Source organism: Rhynchophorus ferrugineus, unplaced genomic scaffold (assembly GCF_030347505.1).
Source record: "Rhynchophorus ferrugineus isolate W39M unplaced genomic scaffold, kcgeb_rfMv2 rfM4, whole genome shotgun sequence".
In the NCBI taxonomy this organism is placed as follows: domain Eukaryota; kingdom Metazoa; phylum Arthropoda; class Insecta; order Coleoptera; family Curculionidae; genus Rhynchophorus; species Rhynchophorus ferrugineus.
The window spans coordinates 57,698,908-57,723,403 of NW_027472583.1; the positions used below are offsets into that span (position 1 = coordinate 57,698,908).

Consider the following 24,496-nt stretch of genomic DNA (forward strand, 5'->3'; position numbering starts at 1 on the left):
GAAAGAACACAATTCCCACAGCACCCAGTTAAAAGCACCCGCTCCTGCGAAGGAACCGGCAACCCTCTCCCGACCTATTACATCCAACTAAACAATAAATACGCATCTTTTCGCATAAATTAGCGTCTTTTCGCCGGAACGTTTCCACTTTTCGCAGGCAGGGGGCGGCGGCGGCGGTCGCAGCACGGGAATACGGCGGGCGTTTGCGCCCTGCCACCCGTCGCAACCACCGTCGGTCGCCGAAACTTCAGTGTGTCTGATAACGTTGCGATGCCTACAATTTCAGCGTAGCGCGCCGCGAACCGTACGCATCTAGGTTCCTAGCCAGTCGAGTCAGTGAGCGAAACTCAAATCGTTTGGTGATAATTATTGGTGAACCAATTCTTTTTTGTCTGGGTGGTGGACCGGGACTCTGGATTTTGTGTGTATGGGATTATTCGGTGGTTTGAACAGGTGGGTTCGGGTAAACTTTGGGAAAGTTTATTTGAGAAGAAAAGTTATGCAACGAATATAATTTTAATAAAAGTCGTGTTAACAAAATATGTATTCAATTACTGTTGGTTATTCCGTGCATATATGATTAGAATTCTTGTAATAAAACATGCGAAAAAAAGTTAATATGCAAGTTGTTATCTGGCCCAAGGCTACTAATTTCCGGAAAATCTACTTGTAATTATTCACATAAGTTTTTCATCACTATCTTTTCTAATTTTATTGATGCTGTAGCAGATCTTTATTCAAATACTGTTACGTGTTTCACAATAAGGATATTATTAACTATGATTATACGATGTAGTTTAAAAGTATAGCCACCATAATAGAATAATTAAACATAAGTAATATAACATATTAAACTTTATTTAATTAACATATAATTTATTAGAAATTTCCCTTATAATGCCAATTTCCCTGATTACCTCCTAATTTGCAGTTATTGGTTTCCTGTGAATCATTTTAAAATATCTCTGAGATTCTATTTCAAATATTTTAAATATTCTTTGACAAAAAAGCAATACATTAGAAACTACATGTAAAACTTCTGATTATTATAGTACCGATCAAATGTACATTTCTCTTGAACTTATACGATTTATATAACACAATATTAATCAACAACAAAATTTACATAAAAACAGTTTTAATATGAAAAATTCTGCTTGAAAAATATATAAAACTATATCTTCAATGTTCTCCAGTACAACATATATTATCTAATATATTTATTCCTTTGTATTGTTTGCGTTTTAGTTCAGAGTTAGCAAGGGAAGTGGGTTTTGGTAACATACTTTTTTAAATCCTGTTAGCATATGACTTAAAATGATGTTCTATAATAATGTTTCAATTTAGATTCTATTTTCATATTGTCCTGTTCTTTGTAATAATTTGTCGATGAATATATGTAGTTATTTATATATTAATTTATATATAACTCTATTTATTTATTTATATTAAAATATATCGGATGCAGATATTTAGTCTTCCTACTACTTCATGATGACAAGATGTAATAACAAAAGACTCGTTTTTTTATATACTATTAAGTTAATATACAGCTCGTTATCTTGCTCCATGCTTCAAATATCCGGAAAGTGTGCCTGTAATTATTCCTAGAAGTTTCTACCACACTCTATTTTAATATTACTGAAACTGGAGTAGATTTTTATTCACAAATAGTTACCTATTTTATAGTTATTATTTGATTAACTATGATTATGTGATGTAGTTGAAAATATAAGAATAAGAATAGAATATTTAAGCATAAATATTATAACATGTTAAACTTTATTTAATTAATATATAATTTAATAGAAATGTCCCTTTTAATGTCATACTGATGACATCCTACTTTCGCGTTATTGGTTTTTTCTGAACCATTCTAAAATTTCTCTAAGGTTCAATTTAAAATTTCAAATAATATTAGTATGCATATTCTCTGTCAAACATGTCATACATTAGAACATAGAACTTGTGTTTATTATATTACCGAGCAAATGCATATTTCTTTTGAAGTTGTAAGATTTATATGACACAATATTGATCTACAATAAACTTTACATAAATACATATCTCCTGAAGAAATTTATTAAACTATATCGTTAATGTTCTCCAGTACAACATATATTATCTAATATATTTATTCCTTTATATTGTTTGTGTTTTAGTTCAGAGTGAGCAAGGGAAGTGTATGGGATTATTCGTTAGTTTAAACCTTTTAATGGGTTTTGTTAATACACTTTTTTAAATCCTTTTTGCATATGACTTAAAATGATGTTCTATAATAATCTTTCAATTTAGATTCTATTTCGCTTATACTACACTATTATTTGTTATAATTACTCGATGAATATATATATAGAGTTATTTATATAATAATTTATATATAACTCTATTTTTTAAGGAACGGAATTAAACTTGTAAAATTTAATTCCTGTAGGGGAAAATATCTAAAATAATTACGAATACAACAAGGAACAAAATATGGTTAAAAGCTAAAACCTCAATTAAATATAAATTATATTTTATTTTAAACAAGGTGGTGCTCAAAGCAATGAAGATTTTAATTGGTATTTTTTAGTCAATATCTGGAATTTTGTATATTTTTAGAACTGAAACGAAATTTATACAAAAACAAATAAAAAAAGTATAAGAACCTAATCTAAACTCACCTAAGTGTACTATGATAGTTCCAACGTCATGGTGAATTTTTGTACTTTTGACGCACAAGCTCCCTAGGGACTATTCTAAACATTTCCGAGATACAGTTTCGTATTTAGAATACTTTAAATATATATTTTTCAAAAACAAGCAAAATCATATTTCTATTGCTTTCTATTGCTTTTGTAAGTATCTTGACTGGGCTAGAAACTATATAAGCACTAAAAAACATTGATACAACAACGTATTTAGATTTTCAAATGTAAGTCTTGCAGGAGAAAAAATGACTTAATTAAAATATCGCTTAAACCGTATCTTGAATACATATGTTTAAAAATAAATAATATTGTATATGAAATAATGTACTCGAACCATTTATTTTTTTTATTGATCTGTGACGAAATATCGCCCATTTTAATGAAATTGATTGATTTTTTAGGTAAAACCTGATATTTTATATATTTTTTGAAGTGAAAAAAAAACTTATCAATATCTCTTATACTTATCACATAGCAATTTACATTATTAACAAATACGTTGATGGAAACCATTATTTTAATCATTTATCGGTACCAATTCCGATTAGTTTCCTCCACATTTACCTTTACTGTAACAGGACCTAGCTTTATGATATTTCTAACATATTTGTTTATTAAGTCGTGTTGTTTTTGTGACTTCCTTCTACCAGATAAAAGATCTGGTTAAAGAAATATATTTAAATATTATGTTGTCAACCAAAAATTTTTCAATAATAGAATCATAAACACATTACATTTAGAGTGAATTATTTCTCAGAATGTGAAATAACTACGATTGAAGAATAGTTTCGGGATTTATATATTGAGTTTTCTTTTAAAATATTTTTTTTTTAATTAGAAAAGGGGCCAGTCTGTTGAAATAAAAAACAGCATTAGCAAAAATGGAGATGAATGGTTTTAGAATTTTACCCCTGATCTCTGACCAATCACAACAACAAACAATCACATCTCACAACCGTACGCAAACGAGAACCCGGAAGAAAACCATAATATACAGTACTCGTGGAAACCTACGCATTTTATATGTGGTATTAGAAATAAAATGTATTTTTAATATCAGCAAGTACTTTGAACCTGCCAAATATGTCTCCATTATCTTAATAAAAATGTGCCTTTTTTTAGAACTAACTTTCGACACTCGTCAAATACCGACTTATTCCAGTAAAAAATTATTTATTGACATAATTATACTATGATCAGTTAAACGAATATTCTTTATGAAGTTTCAAAGTAATAGACGATTCATACATGTGGAAATATTGAGAACTTCCTTTTAGCTTTCTGCTGCAGCAATATGAGCTTGATTTAAGACTAAGTAGTTAACAAATTGTCTACAGATATATGCAGCGGTTAAAAGTTTGAGGAAATTGAATTAGAAACATATAATGAACAGTGTACTAGCAGTTACCCGAAATGAAATAAAGCAATTTATTAAAGTATAAATTGTTTGGAATCACATATATAATAGATATAAAAATCAGTTTACTATAAAACAAAATATGTAAATAATTTTTGGAATATTGATTGATCTAATAAATAGTTACGTTTAAAAGTAGTTCCATGAAATAAAAGCATTTTATTTTAGAAATATTTATTAAAAATTAAGAAAAATTGTCTTGATATACTCATAACTAAATGGTTCTTTGAATATTATATCATGATATGATGATATAACTCGTATAAAATAATATAAAGGGCTGGGCAAAAGTCCCGCTACAATTTTGATTGCGCACCATCTAGGTTATGTGAGGTTTAGCTCAGATTCGCTTTAACCATTGTATTATGTAGACGTCAGAATTTTATTGTTAATAAATATACGCCACAAGAACGAGAAGAAATGGCGAAAATATTTATTGAAAATTATTATTCTATTATTGTCACTCAGCGGAAATTGGGTCAATGGAAGCGGAATTTTTGCCCCGCCCTATACTTACAGTATTAATTTTATAAATAATTTTAGAGGTCTAGCCGTACTATCGAAATAAAAACAATTATATAAAAGTAACAAATATAGTAAACATAGTTTATATTATATATTTGTGTATATAATATAATATCCAGTGCTTTCATAATAAAGTATATATAAAAATATATTACAACTTACTTTCAATAGAACTCTTATGGGATAATATATCATGTAGTAATTATTTATTATCCTTGGCTTTGTATATTATTGTTCCATTTTCTAAAATCTATACCATTAAAGCAACATCCTAAACCAATCGAACCCCAGCAAAATTTCAGTTAACCATTATTTTCTCACTAGACATGTTTCATGTCCTTCAAATATCAAGAGATAAATAATGGATCTACAGTTCTTATGATGTTAAGGCTCAAAAATTTATATTTTCGTTTGCAAAGGCACAATAAAATAAAGTAAGCCGCCTTGGTGGCGCAGTGGTAAACGCGATGGGACAGTCCTCCTACTGTTGCGATAGCCGCGTATTCGAATCCTGCTGGGGCATGGTCGTAAATTTATGTTTGTGATTGTTTAAAACTTGTGAGTTTTCTAGGCAAGAGTGTAAAATCCGACAAGGAAAATGATCCCAGTCACGCCAGTAATCAGGCTGGGTAAGACCGGATGTCTTCTAGGATGATTTCTAAAGTTGGTCACTTGCCAGTCGATACTTAATAATGTTGAGGACCGTGGTTCGGAGAACACGTTAAACTGTAGGTCCAGTTCAGGTAAACTCATAGTTGGTAAAAGGAGGCCTTAAAATATATATAAAAGAAATGTTAAAAAATAATGTAAATTTAAGGAAATAAAAAAAAGAATGTTAAAAAATGATTTAATTCAAATTCAATTATAACACGACAATTTCTATTGTTCTGAAAATACGGGTTTTACATTAATTAAATTTTTGTTTAAATTATCACATCGTCCATAGCAGCCATAGAATAGTTCATTAGGATATAAATATGTTTTATATTATGTACATATAAATTGTTTAATTAACTTTATTAATTAGGTATTAAAATTCTGCAATGAGTTATGAATTATTTAATTATACAATATAAATGTTATTATTTAATGCGATAATTTATATAGTTAGAAAACATTTTTTATGGTGTCACGTTACGTATAAATTTAGTTTGCAATATTGCTTTTGCTCCCTGCTTGCATCTACATAAAAGTGTGATGAGTACAAAGACATGCTACACTTTGAATTGGTGTAATGGTTCCTTTTCTCGTCACCGGAAATTTCGATGCAAGAACCTTTTACTTTTTAAATACTTCTTTGGAGCGTTTATATTATTATTATTTGTACAAATCAAAATAGCCACTTTTAAAAGGCAGAAACTGTTTTTTATATGCTCCTTTACCTAGAGTATAATTTCTACTCAAATACAATGAATTTCAGTAGCTCCTTAAAAAGTAACAGAAAGCTATATTATCTGCCTCGTCTAGGATATAAGAGGGAATAAAAATTGAAAATTCTTTAAAATAACACATTTTACTTATTGAATAAAATGAAATAATAAAAATAATTTCTATATACATTTCTATCTCTATAAAGACACCATATTAAAATTAATTTATATATTTGAACAATTAACAAGATCTCCAAGAACCGTACAAATAAATATTATCATAAAAAAACCAAAATCATTTAGATCAAACCCAGCCAATATAATTAAAACTAAATGAAAAAGCCCCCCCTGGATATGAAAGCAGTGGAATTCTCCTAAATATCTCTAAATATGATCAACTATGATCGCTACTATTCTTGATCCACAAACCCCATTAATGAGTTAATTACAATTAATGAACATTTACTAGCCTAAAATGAATGGATTATTATATTTTTGTACTGCTGTTGTGTTTTGTATTGCTTGTAAGCTGAAAGCAATCTCAGTTAATACATTATTATTTTTACAAAACTGCAATTTATTTACTTCTACTCTTATATAATAATGCACTGCATTTTCCTTGTCACTCAATCATTAGGATGTCGTTGATAGTTTTATATTTTGTTTATTTAATTCAAATTTCCTTTTGTTAGTAAATTTAATTATTTCATAGTATCGCTGTCCACTGTTCTTTCATTTTAGCCAAATGCTTACTAATTCCTTCTCTGAATTTCATATTCTTCGACTTTCACTCTCAACAAATTCTAGCTACATCTTACCGATGAAATAAAATTTAAATCATTACTAGAATATATTTTGTTTAAAATACATATCTAATTATTACCAGTTACTACAATGTTTGCTATTACTCTTGATGGACGAACCTTATTAATCAATTGACTACTTCCAACTCAACAAGAATCACTTTCTGCTCTTTTGTCTCTTGTTATCATTAAATTTTAAAATATGTTGATACCTGTTCGATGTCGTTGAAAAGGATGTGTTATGAATTTAGCTGCTAACATTCCCAACTATAAATAAAATTGATGCTGTTAACCTTACATTCTGTACTTACATTCACTGTTTTCTATAGTTTATTCTATGCAGGATAGTGCGCATGTGCCAAATCCGGAGACGACTGAGGAATAACTTGTCCTACCTCGTAATATCTAAAGCATAAACACTACAAAATAAATACAACATCATATAATTAGCATTAACATAATTAAACATAATCAATTAATGAAAAAATTTTATTTATAGTAAATATTACTTACATTTTAGTCCCAACTACCCGCCTCTGTATTTAAGGTAATTTATAAATTATTTAGGATTTAATATGTAATAGTCTCTCACTATATTTATACTTATATTATAATTTTCACGTAAATATCACGTAATAAAAATGTACTAATACCATATTATTTGAAAATATATCGGATGAAGATATTTGGCCTCCCTACAATTTCATCATAACAAGATGTAATAAAAAAGGACTCGTTATTTTTATTATAGTAACCTATTATAAAGGTTATTATTTCAGAAAACGCCCAAACAAGGCCAATGTTAATTAAAATTCAACAGACTGCTTTGTGAAAACAACTCTATTTTAACCCGTGTTCTATTTCCATTACGATATAATGAGTTGCCATAATCTTAAGGTTTGGTTTGTTAACATTTATAATGATTCTTTTTGGTTGTATCGGCTTTTATAGAGCAGCAATTTGCATACAAATATCACAATATAATATTTATTTACTCAATTTAGATATCCGTGATCTCTTTTATCTAGAAAAGTATTAAAGTATTGATAATTGTCAATAAGAACAAAGTTAAATATATCAAATTATAAATAATCAATCAAGTAACACTTGGCAGATATCATAAACTGAATAACTTAAGTCAATTCAGTAGATTTTAATATATCAGTTTTCACTTGTTATCAAAATTAAATTTCGATACAGAATTTCTTGCTAATATTTACAAAATCATGATTATTGAGAACCACTAGGAATATTACTTATAATAATTACTCAGAATGTCATCAAACTTATGATGCCAGAATATTAAGTTGTCAATGAGCCAAATTCCTTTGGTATGTAAATATACTTACTTATGATAACACCTTCTGGCCAATTTCTAGATCCTTAGCTTCCGAACTGAAGTATCCTAGTCCTCATATACTTCAATCGATATAAAACTTGCCTTTTTATGGTTAAGTGATGCCTATGATACCCATGGCTAACTTTGTTAAAGCATATTATTATTCCTGAAGTCTTAGAGTACCTTAATTCCTAATAAAATCAAGCAAATATTATTCAAATATTTTCAAAAAGCTAAACTGTCAGTGATTTTGGAAATTCCATCTGTTTGAAAAAGGAAAGACAAGAAAATTAACCTGGTGATATATCAACTGCGGACTTTTACGTTAATAGATAAAATATTATAAAGAAAAGTAAGACAAGCAGCGAGACCAATTACAACGACAACCTCTGACGACAAAAATAAACATGATCAGATTGATTGGAGAAGAACAAATAATTTAAATAATCAGAAAAAACAATAAAGAGGTTTCATGTAGACGATTCAAGCGAGCAAAACCATACGAACTTATAAAAAGTGTATACCTATAGTGTAAACTATAGCTATAGCTAATTTTATAATTGAGGAATACATATTGATGTATTTTCCCGCACTCGTCTTGCTTGTGAATTAAACCAAGTACATATGAAAAGTACTACTAAATTAATGTATAATTAAGATTGTACTAAGCGTATGTAATAAAGATGTTATAAAGAAAAATTTACAACGATATCGTGTGGAAATTGGAAAAATATTGAAAGAAAAGTGGAAGTTGGAAGAACTGTGAAAAAGGGAGTGAAAATTAGTTATAGGAATGGAAGAAATAAAAACAATCCAAAAAATAAGGCGAAGGCAGGACCCAAATAAATAAAAAAATTTATTAAAAAGTTTAGCAAATGGTGTAGAAATCTATTCTAGAATCATCCATCGTGAGGGTATTAGCTATATAGCTTCTAAATAGAGAATAAATTATATTGAAGGCTCGAATTGTTGTCTGTTATTTATTAAAGTACCAGTTTTACATTTAAAAACAGATATATCTGATATATTAATAAAAATCTTTTGATATATTTTATTTATATGTAGACAAGTCTCTATCATTCCAGATTTCAACTCAATATGACGCTATTTATTAGCCCGAGTAGAAGTCTTTCAACCGATTGGTTTTGCTCAATAAAAATTCAATAACGTAATACTTTAGTTACAGACGATAAATTGTACTCTATTTGTTATGAAGGAATTTGATTCAAATAAAAGGCCCTGTCTATAAGTGAGGGAGGATCGATATTCTTTTCCGTCGAATAACGAAAGATGGAAATTATAGTAAAAGACCGGTAATTTTAAACCACTCTACTAGATTAAAATCCGGCCGTTTCTTATGTTTTATGCCCACCGCTATTGCTATGGCGACTTTGATCCGCTTTTTTGTGTTCCGCTTCTGGGGATCGTGTTGAAATCCTAACAGTAAATTTAATTTTTAATTCTTAACTCTGGGACGATAAGAAGTCGAATAGCTGAAGAGTACTCGGTATATTTTATTTCCAATATTACTTCTTAGATCGGGTCGTTTTTTATTATCTCGAAGCGAACTGTTGAAGTTTTCTGAACGAATGGAATTATTCGATGAGAACTAAATGTAGCCAGTAAGCTGGAGGAGAGGTACCTTAACTTTGATGCTATTTTTAATTGTCTTCATGAATTTTTGTCCTAAGATATGTTTAAATTTATTTCGTTTTATTCAAAGTAGTTCTCTTTGGATTCTATACATAATTGGTGATAATAATGGACATAATATGTGATGGAAATTTATTTTCGTAGAAAAATATTATTTCGTTTAGAAAAAACAACCCAACAAGGTTATTTTTGTCATATTTTATTTGTTTCTCGTTAAGAATTTCATAGTTTTTATGGTGATGAGTACTTAAGTGAACTGCGTCTGAATTGAGTTTGTCGTTTTCGTGCTTGAGCTTCCATATTTTGGGTTCAGGTTTAATATCCTTGGCTGTCAGTAAACAGAATAGTATTTGAACGAAATGTTTAAATATATGGAATGGTCTAACATTTAACAGAATACGAGTTATATCGAGAAAGTTATACAACATGCATGTCATAAACGAAAAATAATATTTTAGTTTCTCGAATTACTGAAATATCATTATTCAATTTCACGATATGCTTTCTGAGCTTTGATATCGGCCTGTAGTTTAAAATCAATATTTCATCAATTAATTAATACCTACTCTGCAAATATATAGTTAAAATATATCAGCGATATTATGAATGGTACAATAAATATCAGTTAAATAAATTTAGAACTAAAATATTGGTAAAATTTTATCTATTCTTGTTTCTGCTATATGACAGGCCTTAGCGCTGTAAATACAATAACAACTTAATAAGACTTGCTTGAGCTTAGCAATTATTTTATTTTGTGGTAAATATATTTTTACATATATAATATCATAATATTCTTACAATAATATTTGATATATATACCTTTGAAATAAACAAATAGTTGAAATATTTGACTTTTTAAATAAAGTCATTTACACACGTGTGTCGGATGTACTATAAACTTCAAGGTAAATTAATTTTAATGGTTATTTTAGCAGACCTAAATCATGCCAGTTATTGGGTTTTGAAATAATATGAGTTATTTAGTGGAAGTTATACAACATGCATATAAACCAAAAATAATGTTTTAGTTTCTCAAATTACTAAAATATCATTATTCAATTTCACGAAAAGTTTTGTGAGCTTTATTATCGGCCTGTACTTTCAAATCTATATTTCATCAATTAATAATACCAACTCTACAAATATATTGGTAAAATTTAGCAGGGATATTATGAATGGTCCAATAAATATCATTTAAATAAATTTAGGATTAAAATATTGGTAAAATTTTATCTATTCTTGTTTTTGCTATGTGACAGGCCTTAGCGTTGTAAATACAATAACAACTTAATAAGATTTGTTGAGCTTAGCAATTATTTTAGTTTGTGGTAAAGATATTTTCACCATATCAATCATCATCATCAAGTTTAAAGAAAATTTTAAATCAATAAAGACGCATCAAATAAAAATCTCCTGTATTATATACATAAAATTTAATTTAGTGGCAAGGGAATATAAATTATATCGCTACACGTTGAATATTCAAACATATTCAAATTTGTTCCATGTTAATTAACATCCTATATATTTACATTGGCAAATGTAATCTGTTGAAACCATTAAAAGAACTGCCTATTGTTAGAGCAATGTAAATCAACATACCCAATATCTATACAGTTTAATTATATATTATCAAACCTCATAATATTGGGTCCATTGACAATATTAAATTAAAAACATATAATATCATAATATGCTTACAATGGTATATTGTTGTTGAAATAAACAAATAGTTGAAATATTTAACTTTTTAAATAAAGTAATTCGCAGACGTGTGTCGGATGTACTATAAATTTCAAGGTGAATTAATTTTAATTGTTATTTTAGCAGACCTAAATCATGCGAGTTGTTTGGTTTTGAAATAATATAAGTTATTTCAAAAATAATATTTTAGTTTCTCGAATTACTGAAATATGATTATTCAATTTCACGATATGCTTTCTGAGCTTTGATATCGGCCTGTAGTTTAAAATCAATATTTCATCAATTAATTAATACCTACTCTACAAATATATAGTTAAAATATAGCAGAGATATTACGAATGGTACAATAAATATCAGTTAAATAAATTTAGAACTAAAATATTGGTAAAATTTTATCTATTCTTGTTTTTGCTATGTGACAGGCCTTAGCGCTGTAAATACAATAACAACTTAATAAGACTTGTTGAGCTTAACAATTGTTTTATTTTGTGGTAAATATATTTTCACAATATCAATCATCATCATCAAGTTTAAAGAAAATTTTAAATCAATAAAGACGCATCAATCAAAAATATCTCATGTATTATATATCTAAAATTTAATTTAGTGGCAAGGGAATATAAATTATATCGCTACACGTTGAATATTCAAATATATTCAAATTTGTCCCATGTTAATTAACATCGTATATATTTACATTGGCAAATGTAATCTGTTGAAACCAATAAAAGAACAGCCTATTGTTAGAGCAATGTAAAACTACATACGCAATATCTATACAGTTTAATTATAGATTATCAATCTTCATAATATTGTGTCCATTGACAATATTAAATTAAAAATATATAATATCATAATATTCTTACAATAGTATATTGGTATATACACCTTTGAAATAAACAAATAGTTGAAATATTTGACTTTTTAAATAAAATAATTTACAGACGTGTGTCGGATGTACTATAAACTTTAAGGTAAATTAATTTTAATTGTTATATTAGCAGACCTAAATCAAGCGAGTTATTTGATTTTGAAATAATATAAGTTATTTAGTGGAAGTTATACATCATGAATATAAACCAAAAATAATATTTTAGTTTCTTGAATTACTGAAATATCATTATTCAATTTCACGAAAAGTTTTGTGAGCTTTAATTTCGGCCTGTACTTTCAAATCTATATTTCATCAATTAATAATACCATCTCTACAAATATATTGTTAAAATTTAGCAGGGATATTATGAATGGTACAATAAATATCAGATAAATATACTTAGGATTAAAATATTGGTAAAATTTTGTCTATTCTTGTTTTTGCTATGTGACAGGCCTTAGAGCTGTAAATACAATAACAACTTAATAAAACTTGTTGAGCTTAGTAATTATTTTATTTTGACGTAAATATATTGTCAAAATATCAATCATCATCAAGTTTAATGACAATTTTAAATCAATAAAGACGCATAAATCAAAAACAACTCATGTATTATATACATAAAATTTAATTTAGTGGTAAGAGGATATAAAGTATATCGTTACACGTTGAATATTCAAACATAGTCAGATTTGTCCATTTGTTAATTAACATCGTATATATTTATATTGGCAAATGTAATGTGTTGAAACCAATAAAAGAACAGCTTATTGTTAGAATAATGTAAATCTACATGGGTAATATCTGTACTGTTTAATTATCATAATATTCTTACAATGATATACTAATATATACACCTTTGAAATAAACAATTAGGTAAAATATTTGACTTTTTAAATAAAGTAATTTACAGAAGTGTGTCGGATGTACTATAAATTTCAAGCTAAATGAATTTAAATTGTTATGTTAGTCATTATAGTCTAATGTTTTCGTGGAATGACCTTCAAAATATTCTAGAATTCTCTTTGTACTTTTTTGATATGATGTATTGAATTTGTTTCAGTGTAGGAAATTAAAAAATCTCCGAAAGAGCTACATTAGTTTATTTGTCCACATTGGGGAAGCATCTAGATGCTCCGAGTTTTAGGGAATAATAGGAAATTGTCTCATGCACGAAATTATTTCCTACTTACTGTGTCAATAACAAAAGAGGATGGAATTCTATTCTAAGAACAGAGATATATGCTGACAAAAACAAATAAAACCAACTCAGCATTGAACGAACTATGTGAGAGAGTTAAATGCTCTTTAAAACAAGCTTGATTCATATTTAGTACCCTAATATTCATTCACTCGTTCCAAAACTGGTAACTACTTGAATACTCTAAGTTAGAATACTAGACAGTTCTTGCTTGTATATCTTTCTGAATCTGCTTGTCTATCGCAGTAATGTTTTGCTACATCTATTTGATTGGATATGTAGTGTTGAGTAGGATGACGTAATACCCTGTGGCCATATTGATCAGCTATCTGACCTACTACCTATATTTTTTCATGAAAAGTATCAATCACTTGTATATATATTTATATTAACGGTGTAATAATTTTGAAAAGTGTATCCTCTAACATAGTCTCCTTAAAACTTAACTTATATATTGCAAAGCTCTCCTTAATGACAGCCTTTTTCAATATACTTGTTAGGATCTTTCCACCAGTATACAGTTGATTTTAAAACCATAGCAAAAGCATGTTATGGTTCATTTCTCCATGGTAGTTACCCTTGGACTTGATTGAAAACACTAATTCTGCGCCAGGAATTAGCATTCTTATTTACAGCATGAAGAAAAATATATCTGCAAAAATTATTGGTAAATATTATAAGCAACGAAATCTGATTCAAATGTTAATCTAACGTTTACATTTTTCGAAGAGCTTTTGTTGTGTTTAAGCTATTTTTATACTGTTTTCCATATTGAAATGTCTTACATAAATACACAAATTGAAATAACAAGTCTTCCTAGATTTTATTGTAACCATTCAAAAATTGTATTCTTTTGAAATTAATATGTTGAAGTTCCACTAGGGAAGCACCGTTTCTGATGGAGCAAATATCCAGATAATCTCTATTCGTAACCCGCTTACTATGGGGACGGTTATTTTTTGGTTAATACAAGATTATATTGTTATTATTTTTTTGAGATAATTTTAGTCACAGTGCATCTCTGCAACAACTTAAAAAATATTTCCAATATAAACCCAAGTATCTTAGTATTTAACAGTATTACTACTTACCTTTCAAATGCATTTTGCTGGTAAGAAGTAACTCTATTGGAGATGGAATACATTGCTGACTCAGACTATACAATGGCATCGGTAATTTCAATAGCAGTGATATAAAACAGCCATTTGGCATCTTCCATAACAAGAAATGCTTCAAAACAACGTTTGTCTATAACCTGTAATAATTGTCACTAAAGTTTTGAAAAACATCGCAGAATGAATGAGTGAGTTTGAAGAATATTTGACCACCAGTTCGAACTTGTCAGACTTAATTGAATCTCTTTTTAACTACGATATAATGGGACGAAAATTGTAGTCTAGTTTTAAACGAATTGCCACCATCATCATCAACATCTTGATTACGTGAGTTCTGTTATTAAGAGTAGACTATAATAATAAAGTTGTAGTGAGAAGCGATGCAAACGTTTCCCAACATCTAGCGAATTTAAAGAGAACAAACTAATATAACCAATATCCATAAAAACAGTCTATTAAAACGTTCTAAAAAGTCTATCAAAATGTGTTCAGTGAAATTTAGATTCCGCGGATAATTACCCCGCCGTTAAATACATTGTCTCAGATTTATTTTGCAACTCTACTTCCGTAGTAAAATCCTCAATAAAAACTCGCAGTATACCAGATTGAATCTAACTGACAATATAATACCATCCGATGCGCTTTTCATTTTCATTAACTTCATTTTACGATATCAGTTGATCGTGTACTATACCGAACGTCCATTAAAAAAAATAATTAGCTTCCTTAAATACGAATTATTTTTCTCGCTTATTTGCTTGCCATCCACTCCTGCCATTATCTCCTGATCCTCTTCTATATAACGTTTCTCCGTCGCCGTTAACGTACTATATTAGGTCATAAAGTTTTTTCCTCGCATTTCGTGTTTCCGCGCGAATTTGTCTTCATAATTGTCGTTGTGAATGTCCACGTTAAAGTGTGAAATATACTCCTAATCAATTTTTTATCCCTCGAGGGAGACGGTTCTTTTTAACGCCAGTCATTTTTATTAAAACTTCTTGGATTGTTATAGGACCTAATGCTGGTAACACATCCATTTTTCATTTTATATTTTCGACTTCCTTCAACCGTTACACTGCGACAATTTGTTTTGTTTTATAACATTAAATAAAATGACTTTTTTTGTCCTGTCCAAATTGTATTTACTGAATACAAAAACTTAAACTGTTTTTTGTAACACGTGCCATTTTAATATGTGTGTATGAAAAATTCTAATAATATTTACTTATTTATATTATTATTTTCTCTTGTACATATTTTAAAGTCTCTTTTTACCAACTGGGGGTAACGTCTGTTCCGAACCACGGTCCTCGGCATTAAGCCTACCGACTGACGATTTTTCCAAACAGCCACTATCGCAATAGTAGGTGGACCGTCTTTACCACTGCGCCACCAAGCCAAGGCTACTATTAATATTATTTAAAAAACTAGTAATATATATTTACAAATAGATGCTGTTGTTGAAAAAAAAATGAGCCATATAATATTTTCATCCTGTGAACAGTAGAAACCTCTTATTCACTAAAATCCAGCAGTAATCTGCTAACATGTTGAGCACTAAATTTTCGTTGAAAACGCTCCTCTATCCGTTTTATATCTTTAAAACCTTCCGCATCCTACCGTTTTAAATTTTTGTAACAAATCATTCACTGAAAACTCGGCTTTCTCAGTTTTAAGATTGCCTAAATATCCATGAATTACTTTCCTCAGAGATAACCAAGCACCTAACTCTTTGGCCGTAAGGTTTTCATCGTATTAATTCTTTCTTATAAGTCTTCTTATTTGTGGGACAACAAAAATATTTTCTTTTAACTCAGCATCACCTATTTCGGAGAAAACAGTATTCATATAAAAAAATTCTTTACCATTTATATATATGGCCTAGAAACAAATTTTCGACTGACTACTGTCAGCTGACAAGTTACTAGGGGCTAATAGCAATAACTAGAGGTCTTACAGACATAACTGGGATGTTTTTTGGCGCCATATTTTACAGGCTTAGAGGTAGGACAGAGCCAGCAATTTCGGTTTTAACGTTAGCTAGGTAGAATTTTCTTTGTAATTTTATTCTATTATCTTTACTATTCTAGCTGTTATCACAAAATGCACTATTGTGATTCTAAGATACGTATAAAATAAGATTTTTAGAGCCAAACAAAAACTGTCCTTAACGCTTCTAAATATGTTCGGCTTCCTTTACAGAAATATCTTTAGCCAAAAAAGCCAGTATCCAAATCGCCAAAGTGATTGAGATCTAATCTGAATCCAGGTTTATGAGGAAGCTAAATGAAGAGAACAAAATGGCGAAATAATTTTTTGCAGAAAATGTAGCAAAGGACCAAGAATTTAAAAGTATTTATTCACCAACAATTCTAACAATACGATATTTACGTCTTTAGTAGTCATCTTAATATACGTCCATTTTAAATAAATCAAAAACCAAACAATAAGCGACGATACCGAACGAAACTTTTCAATAAACCTAAAAACACCTGTCATATCGACGAAATTTATTGGCTTTATCGGAAAGTCTATCCGACCCACCCCGCCCGAAACCTACCCCATAAAAAGTAACTTGGAAATTCCCTCCTCTAAATTAGATTTAAAAGAACCAATAAATCTATTTGCCAATTTTTCCAGGCCCTGGTCGAACTTCCAAACAAGTCCTGCGATGATAAAATGAAAAAGTTTCGGTGGTAGTGAGGCCCCGACGGGGGAAGGCGGGAGACGAAAGGAAAACTCCGGGAGCGGGTAAAAGCTATCATAATGTAAAATTTAATATTTTTCTTTCGTTCGTTTCTAATATCGAACATTCGAACGTTATTAAATAATCAGTTAATTATATTACTATATATTAGTGTGGATAATTCAACAACGTCATCAAGATTATATCGTAAAAATTGACTCTTGTCAAATAACGTCAGACCGGCCCGACAATGTTCAAATTATATTAAAAACTTCTACTGAGAAACATATTCCAAATTAAAAATTTGGTGTCAAGAAACAACATTCCCCGATTGATTAGGTTAATAATATGTTACAAATGTTATAAAAAATGACTAGAAAGAAATAACATTAGCCCTGCAATATTTTTAGATATTACTCAAGCTTTATTATTATTGCAAGATTAAAAGTTAGATATTTACTATAGACAAATATAATTAATCGATACTTCAGAGTCAAAAAAGAAAATACTAGAGTTGGGAACTATCGACTGAAATCGACTATCGACTGTTTAGTAATTGACTGCTTTTTACTATCGATTGTTTCAGTCACTATTTTTGGTTCGACTTATTTTACTACTTTTTACCAGTGACTGTTTCAGTCGCTATTTTCGGTCCGAATGATTTTGTTACTATTTACTATCGACTGTTTCAGTCGTGTACTTTTAGTTTTATAAAGCATTTACTTTATTTAAAAAAGCTCTAGTAGTTATTGTGCGATCATTTTTAATTATTACATTAATTAGTTTCTTCTATGACATATACCTATGGTTAATTTTTATTTTGTATTTATGTTTATTATACATCTTTAGTTTTTAGGTTTTGTTATTACAGTATATTATTTCAAAATAGCAATTAACGGGGTATTATTCCATTTCATAGAAAAATTCCATTCCCTTTTACAGATCCACAGAACATTCAAATATAAATATAAGTAATTCTAGTTCGATTAAAATGAAATTATTAATTACATGTAAATAGTATTCAGCAATTACTGTTTTCGTATTCTTTTTTAAAGTGTGAAGGATTATATACATCTCCGTTTCGTTTATACTACTATTGGAAAATATAAACATATATAAAATGAATTAATCACTTTTAATTTATACAGGAATAGGTTGGTACATCTTCGTTTGACATCACTAATTAAAAAAAAAAACATTCGAACCGTACATTTGACTGAAAATAGTAATTACTATTTTCAATCGCTAGTTTTTTAACTATTTTTATTGACTGTTTTCAGTCGATAGTTCCCAACGCTAGAAATCACCTATTCTAGCTGGGGGAATATAAAACAGCAGTGCCATAATGAAGTGTATTGGGCACAGCTATTTTTCTGCTGTACACTTGGGACTGACCTACGTTCAATGAAAACATGTTACTACACCTGAAGATGACCTGCTACAATCCTAGTCAGTGCAGATTACCACACTGAATCAACCAAAAATTTATAAGCAGCTATTGTCGAAATAAAATGCAGAACAGAAAAATGGCGTATCAAAATGTATGAATATAAATCATTGCATTTTCATTTTACCAACAAGACAATCAAGCGCAAGTCAGTATATATAAATCAGCATGTAAACATATATGCTGGCATTGACTTTAATGTTAAACTCAGATGCAAGCCACATGTTCAGAAAATATGTGACGAATTGAAGCTGAAGTACAAAAAACGTAGTAGTTATTGCGTTGTTATTCACCTCCGTCAGTATATAATAAGCTTTTGCTTTTTACCAACAAGTCTTGAAACCCGTATGGACTTATAGTGTTCATCTCTGAAGTTGTACCAGCCAACCACTGTTGTTAGGCTGGTTTCTGTAAATATCATACAAGTATTCCAAAATCCTGCAAGATATTGTTAATGTTTTATGGTACATACGTAACGACAATCTGCATAAGGAACTGGAGGTAGAAATTTTCGATAACCTTATCAACGTATGGCATCAAATACAGCGGTGAATTTACCAAATAGGAGTGCCATAATGAAGTGTATTGGGCACAGCCATTTTTCTACTGTATACTCGGGACTGACATACGGTCAATGAAAATTCGTTACTACACCTGAAGATGACGCTACAATCCTAGTCATTGCAGATTGCCACATTGAATCAACCAAAAATTTATAAGCAGCTATTGTCGAAATAAAATGCAGAACAGAAAAATGGCACATCAAAATGTATGAATATAAATCAGTGCATTTTCATTTTACCAACAAGACAATCAAGCGCAAGTCAGTATATATAAATCAGCATGTAAACATATATGCTGGCATTGACTTTAATGTTAAACTCAGATGCAAGCCACATGTTCAGAAAATATGTGACGAATTGAAGCTGAAGTACAAAAAACGTAGTAGTTATTGCGTTGTTATTCACCTCCGTCAGTATATAATAAGCTTTTGCTTTTTACCAACAAGTCTTGAAACCCGTATGGACTTATAGTGTTCATCTCTGAAGTTGTACCAGCCAACCACTGTTGTTAGGCTGGTTTCTGTAAATATCATACAAGTATTCCAAAATCCTGCAAGATATTGTTAATGTTTTATGGTACATACGTAACGACAATCTGCATAAGGAACTGGAGGTAGAAATTTTCGATAACCTTATCAACGTATGGCATCAAATACAGCGGTGAATTTACCAAATAGGAGTGCCATAATGAAGTGTATTGGGCACAGCCATTTTTCTACTGTATACTCGGGACTGACATACGGTCAATGAAAATTCGTTACTACACCTGAAGATGACGCTACAATCCTAGTCATTGCAGATTGCCACATTGAATCAACCAAAAATTTATAAGCAGCTATTGTCGAAATAAAATGCAGAACAGAAAAATGGCACATCAAAATGTATGAATATAAATCAGTGCATTTTCATTTTACCAACAAGACAATCAAGCGCAAGTCAGTATATATAAATCAGCATGTAAACATATATGCTGGCATTGACTTTAATGTTAAACTCAGATGCAAGCCACATGTTCAGAAAATATGTGACGAATTGAAGCTGAAGTACAAAAAACGTGCTAGTTATTGCGTTGTCATTCATCTCTGTCAGTATATAATAAGCTTTTGCTTTTTACCAACAAGACTTGAAACCCGTATGGACTTATAGTGTTCAACTCTGAAGTTGTACCAGCCAATCACTGTTGTTAGGCTGGTTTCTGTAAATATTATACAGGTATTCCAAAGTCGTGCAAAACATTGTTAATGTTTTATGGTACATATGTAACGACAATCTGCATAAGGAACTGGAGGTAGAAATTCTCGATAACGTTATCAAAGTATGGCATCAAATACAGCGGTGAATTTACTGGGCTATGTTGTACAGGTGTTATAATTATAATTGCCACAGTTTTTCGGTTCATTCGAATTTCAGAAATATATTGAATAATAAAGATTAATTTAAAACATCTTACACAAATAAGGATACAAGGCCAAATACAACACTTATAAGAGATAAAACAAATATTTAAAAGAGCATTGAGCCGAATACGATCTGACCATGGCCATAACATCGTCAATAGATCTGACAAAACATCTGGTAGCTACATAGCAAGTAGTTAATATTATTTTCGGAAAAAAATTACAAGATATATAGGTGATACAAACTGGGTCATCTGGTATTAAGTAAAAACTTGAAAGGCAGAAATAACTAATATTTGGACTTATAGTTTTTCCATCCTTATTTTTCTACCTGAAGACTCAAATATATCTAATGGTCCAACATACCCGTGCACCTCATGAAAATATAGTGAGTGTTTTATTATTTAGATCTAAATCAAGTTAAAATCCTCAGCTATGAGCAATCGATGAAAATTTAAGTTAATTTGAGTTTGTGAATCGCTGGTACTAACAATAAAACAAATAAAAAGCCTCCAAAGGCAGTTTGCCACGACATCTATCGAAGAAGTTCTAGAATAATGGCCAGAGAACTAGTTAGATTAACATCTGGATTGGTCCAATTATCAGGGCGAATAGGATCCTATATAACATATATATAAATTAAAAGTCTCTTAGCACTATAAGCTTAAATTTAAATAACCAATAATTATATTAATGTTATTCACTACTACATAAATCATACGTTTTATATTTAGTCTGTGGCTAACTTAAAATGATAAATGCTGTGTTTATTAATATTTTTAATATTAATTCATAATGTAGATTATAGATATTATTAGTACGTTTTGCAAGTAGTATTGCAGGTTAAAAATTATTACTAATTTAGGGTAATTTATTCAGTCACTAATAATGTTAATTTCTTGATGTGGCTTTAAATAAATATAGCGGGCCCTCTTCCCTTCCATATTTGTACATTTTTCGTGGCACTGTTCTTAGCATACATGTCACTGGATCCAAACCTCTGATGGTGTAAATAAAATGCCAATCTCTGTTTTGTCTATATCATGAGCTTTATTATTTTCTTCCATAGGCTTGTTGCATTTATCTTTATTGAGAAAACTAATCTTACTCTGAAGTCATCTCAAATGCTCTAATCTCGTATCTTTATTCGTTTTGAATTTGGTGCAGAAGAATTGAATGAAAAATAATCAAAATACATGCAAGTCTCTAATAACACTATATATATATTTCGTATTAATTTACATATGAAAGGTGTATCCTCTCCTACAACTACAATCAACAGTGGCAAATTATTATCACAATACGTGAATATTCTTTCACAATAAATGACCTTAATTCTTGATAAAAATTACTCATCAAGTTAATTATCAGTGATGTAATTTAATAAACCAAAAACCATTCTTTATTGTCCTCATAATGAAGGGATTATACAGATAGGGCTAATCAAAATTTAATTATTTTCATTGGGTGTATTTTTTTTTAATTACCGAAATTAAGATGCATCTGGAGTGGCAACTTTATCCAGGACTATGGCGTAAAAGGACCCCGAAAAAATTTCATTAGGTCCTTAATTTTAAATTATAACGCCGCCTTATTTGCTTACAGTTAATCTCCTTCATTTCCCCTATTCTACCCTCCCTTCTTGGTGGCGTCAACGTGCTAAATTAGTTTTTCCCCTTTCCCGTGCATTTTCCTCAGTATTTTTCTTCATTACTGTCGTCTGGATGCCGTAATATGTTTGTTCAGTTCCTTTTTATAGTCCTCGTGCGTTTGAGTCTAAACGAATCTTATTAGGAGTATGTGCTATGGAACAAAGTACTAGAAATTGGTCATTTAAAACGCGCGTTGTTAACGCTATGTCGATAGTTGAACTATTCTCTATGCTGACTCTGAATCTGAATTAAATTTAACATTACTCACGTAATTTTGTATGCAGGTTCTCGTTTAATATTTTCAAAATTGGTAAAATACATGCAATGCACTTTTCTGGTAATATGGGGATGCGGTGCCGAACTAACGATGTTGATTTGATATTTGGTCCATTTTCTTCTTCAACATTTAGAAACCATATGCTGTGTGCGGTAGAAGTTACCATCCGAGCTGAAACTATGTATCCTTCCTAAAATTCCTGCAACCTACGCCCCAGTGTTATTATATCAGAGAATGACTTTGGATCTATTAGTAATTTAGCAACTCGAAATACACCACGTCTCACTAAATTTGCCGTACGTAGAGAAATATTTTGAGAGCAAAAATATTCCTTTTCTGCGCCAATGACACATTTTCGTCCAATAAGTACTTCGGCTGCATATTTATTGAAATAGGTTTACTGGTTTGAATTTAGCTAGTCATTCATTATAGATTATACCAATTATCTATATAAAACTCTAGCTAATATAAAAAATAGTCCTTACACCTTCCATATTATTGTCTTTTTGTTCTGTCTATTCTTGTACCTTGCAGGTTTTTATGCTTTATCTGACATATATTACTTTCCCAACAAAAAGTATACCTTCGTCTTGTGATTTCCATAACTACTGAAAATAAATGTTGTCCATATACAAAATAGAGTTATCTATGTTATAGAAAATATAATTAGAATATATAAAACCCAAATATATCACCATATGGATAATATCCTTAAATTATCAAAATTTCTTAAATTATCAAACCAAAATATTCACAAATAATTACCACACATACTAAACACAATAAAACACTAGAGTATTCTTCAATAAATGATCAATAAATGATTCCTAAAACACTCCAAGCTTGAGCTGATGTATGTAGACAGAACTTAGTAAGGAGAATGCCGGGACCGTGTATGTTTAAAAAATTTGTCTAATATTCCTGCTACGAGTTCTTTACGAGCTGCTTACGAGCCTGTGGTCTTCAGAATTTTAAATTTTGAACTACTTTTAATATATTGCTTTGCCTTCTTTTTGAATAAAGTAACTCAAGATATAATATTTTTGATTTACATCTTAAATATCGTTGAAAAGTTTGAAAGCAGTTATAAATGCTAAAAAGTCTAGAACTCACACCTAGAACTCTACCCCATAGGGGGTGTAGAAAATAGTTCAGTGTAGATATAATAAAATAAGTCTAACCTACAAACTATTGTCGCTCTGTAAATAACTGTATATTAAGTCCTCCGATAATACATGCGTTAAGTGAATTATAATGATAGAAAAAAAACTAAAACTATTTTATAATATTACATTTATTCCATTGTTTTAATTAAATTAAGATGCTGTTATGTTGCAAAGCCAAAATGAACTAAAACTAAAAGTTGATGCGGCAACCTTGCGACATGTTAACGTCATAAATTTGCATGAGGTGAGTTCGTAGTAACGTAGTAACGTATCGTAGTATTGTATTTCTTTTTAACTAGAGTAAAATGAATAGGAAAATATTGTCTTACAAATTGCGATAGGCAATGCATTCGACTGTTATTTTGAATAAACTATATTGAAGATTGCAGTTTGTAAAAATGTAAAATTCATTTTAAACCCATTTTATCAGAATGAGTCCATAAAAGACGATTTTGTCTGGTAGGCCACGTTGCCAAATGTCTGTAAAATTCTTCTAAACATTAGTGATATTAATTATAGGTTATAAACTGACAAACGTTTTAAACTAAACGTCAAATTTGATGCGACAACATTGTAAGGTGCTGACGTTATTAATTTTGATGACGTTCATT

At 29.7% G+C, this 24,496-nt stretch overlaps 1 protein-coding gene across 1 annotated transcript in view; it reads left to right on the forward strand.

Moving 5' to 3' along the window:
- The first annotated feature begins 277 nt into the window (after positions 1–277).
- LOC143196091 (lachesin) overlaps positions 278–24,496 on the forward strand; it is a 226,092-nt gene continuing 201,873 nt past the window's right edge. Inside the window, exon 1 of the mRNA XM_076403678.1 lies at positions 278–453. The gene's annotated coding sequence lies outside the window, so the exon portion shown is untranslated. The remainder of the gene's footprint in view (positions 454–24,496) is intronic.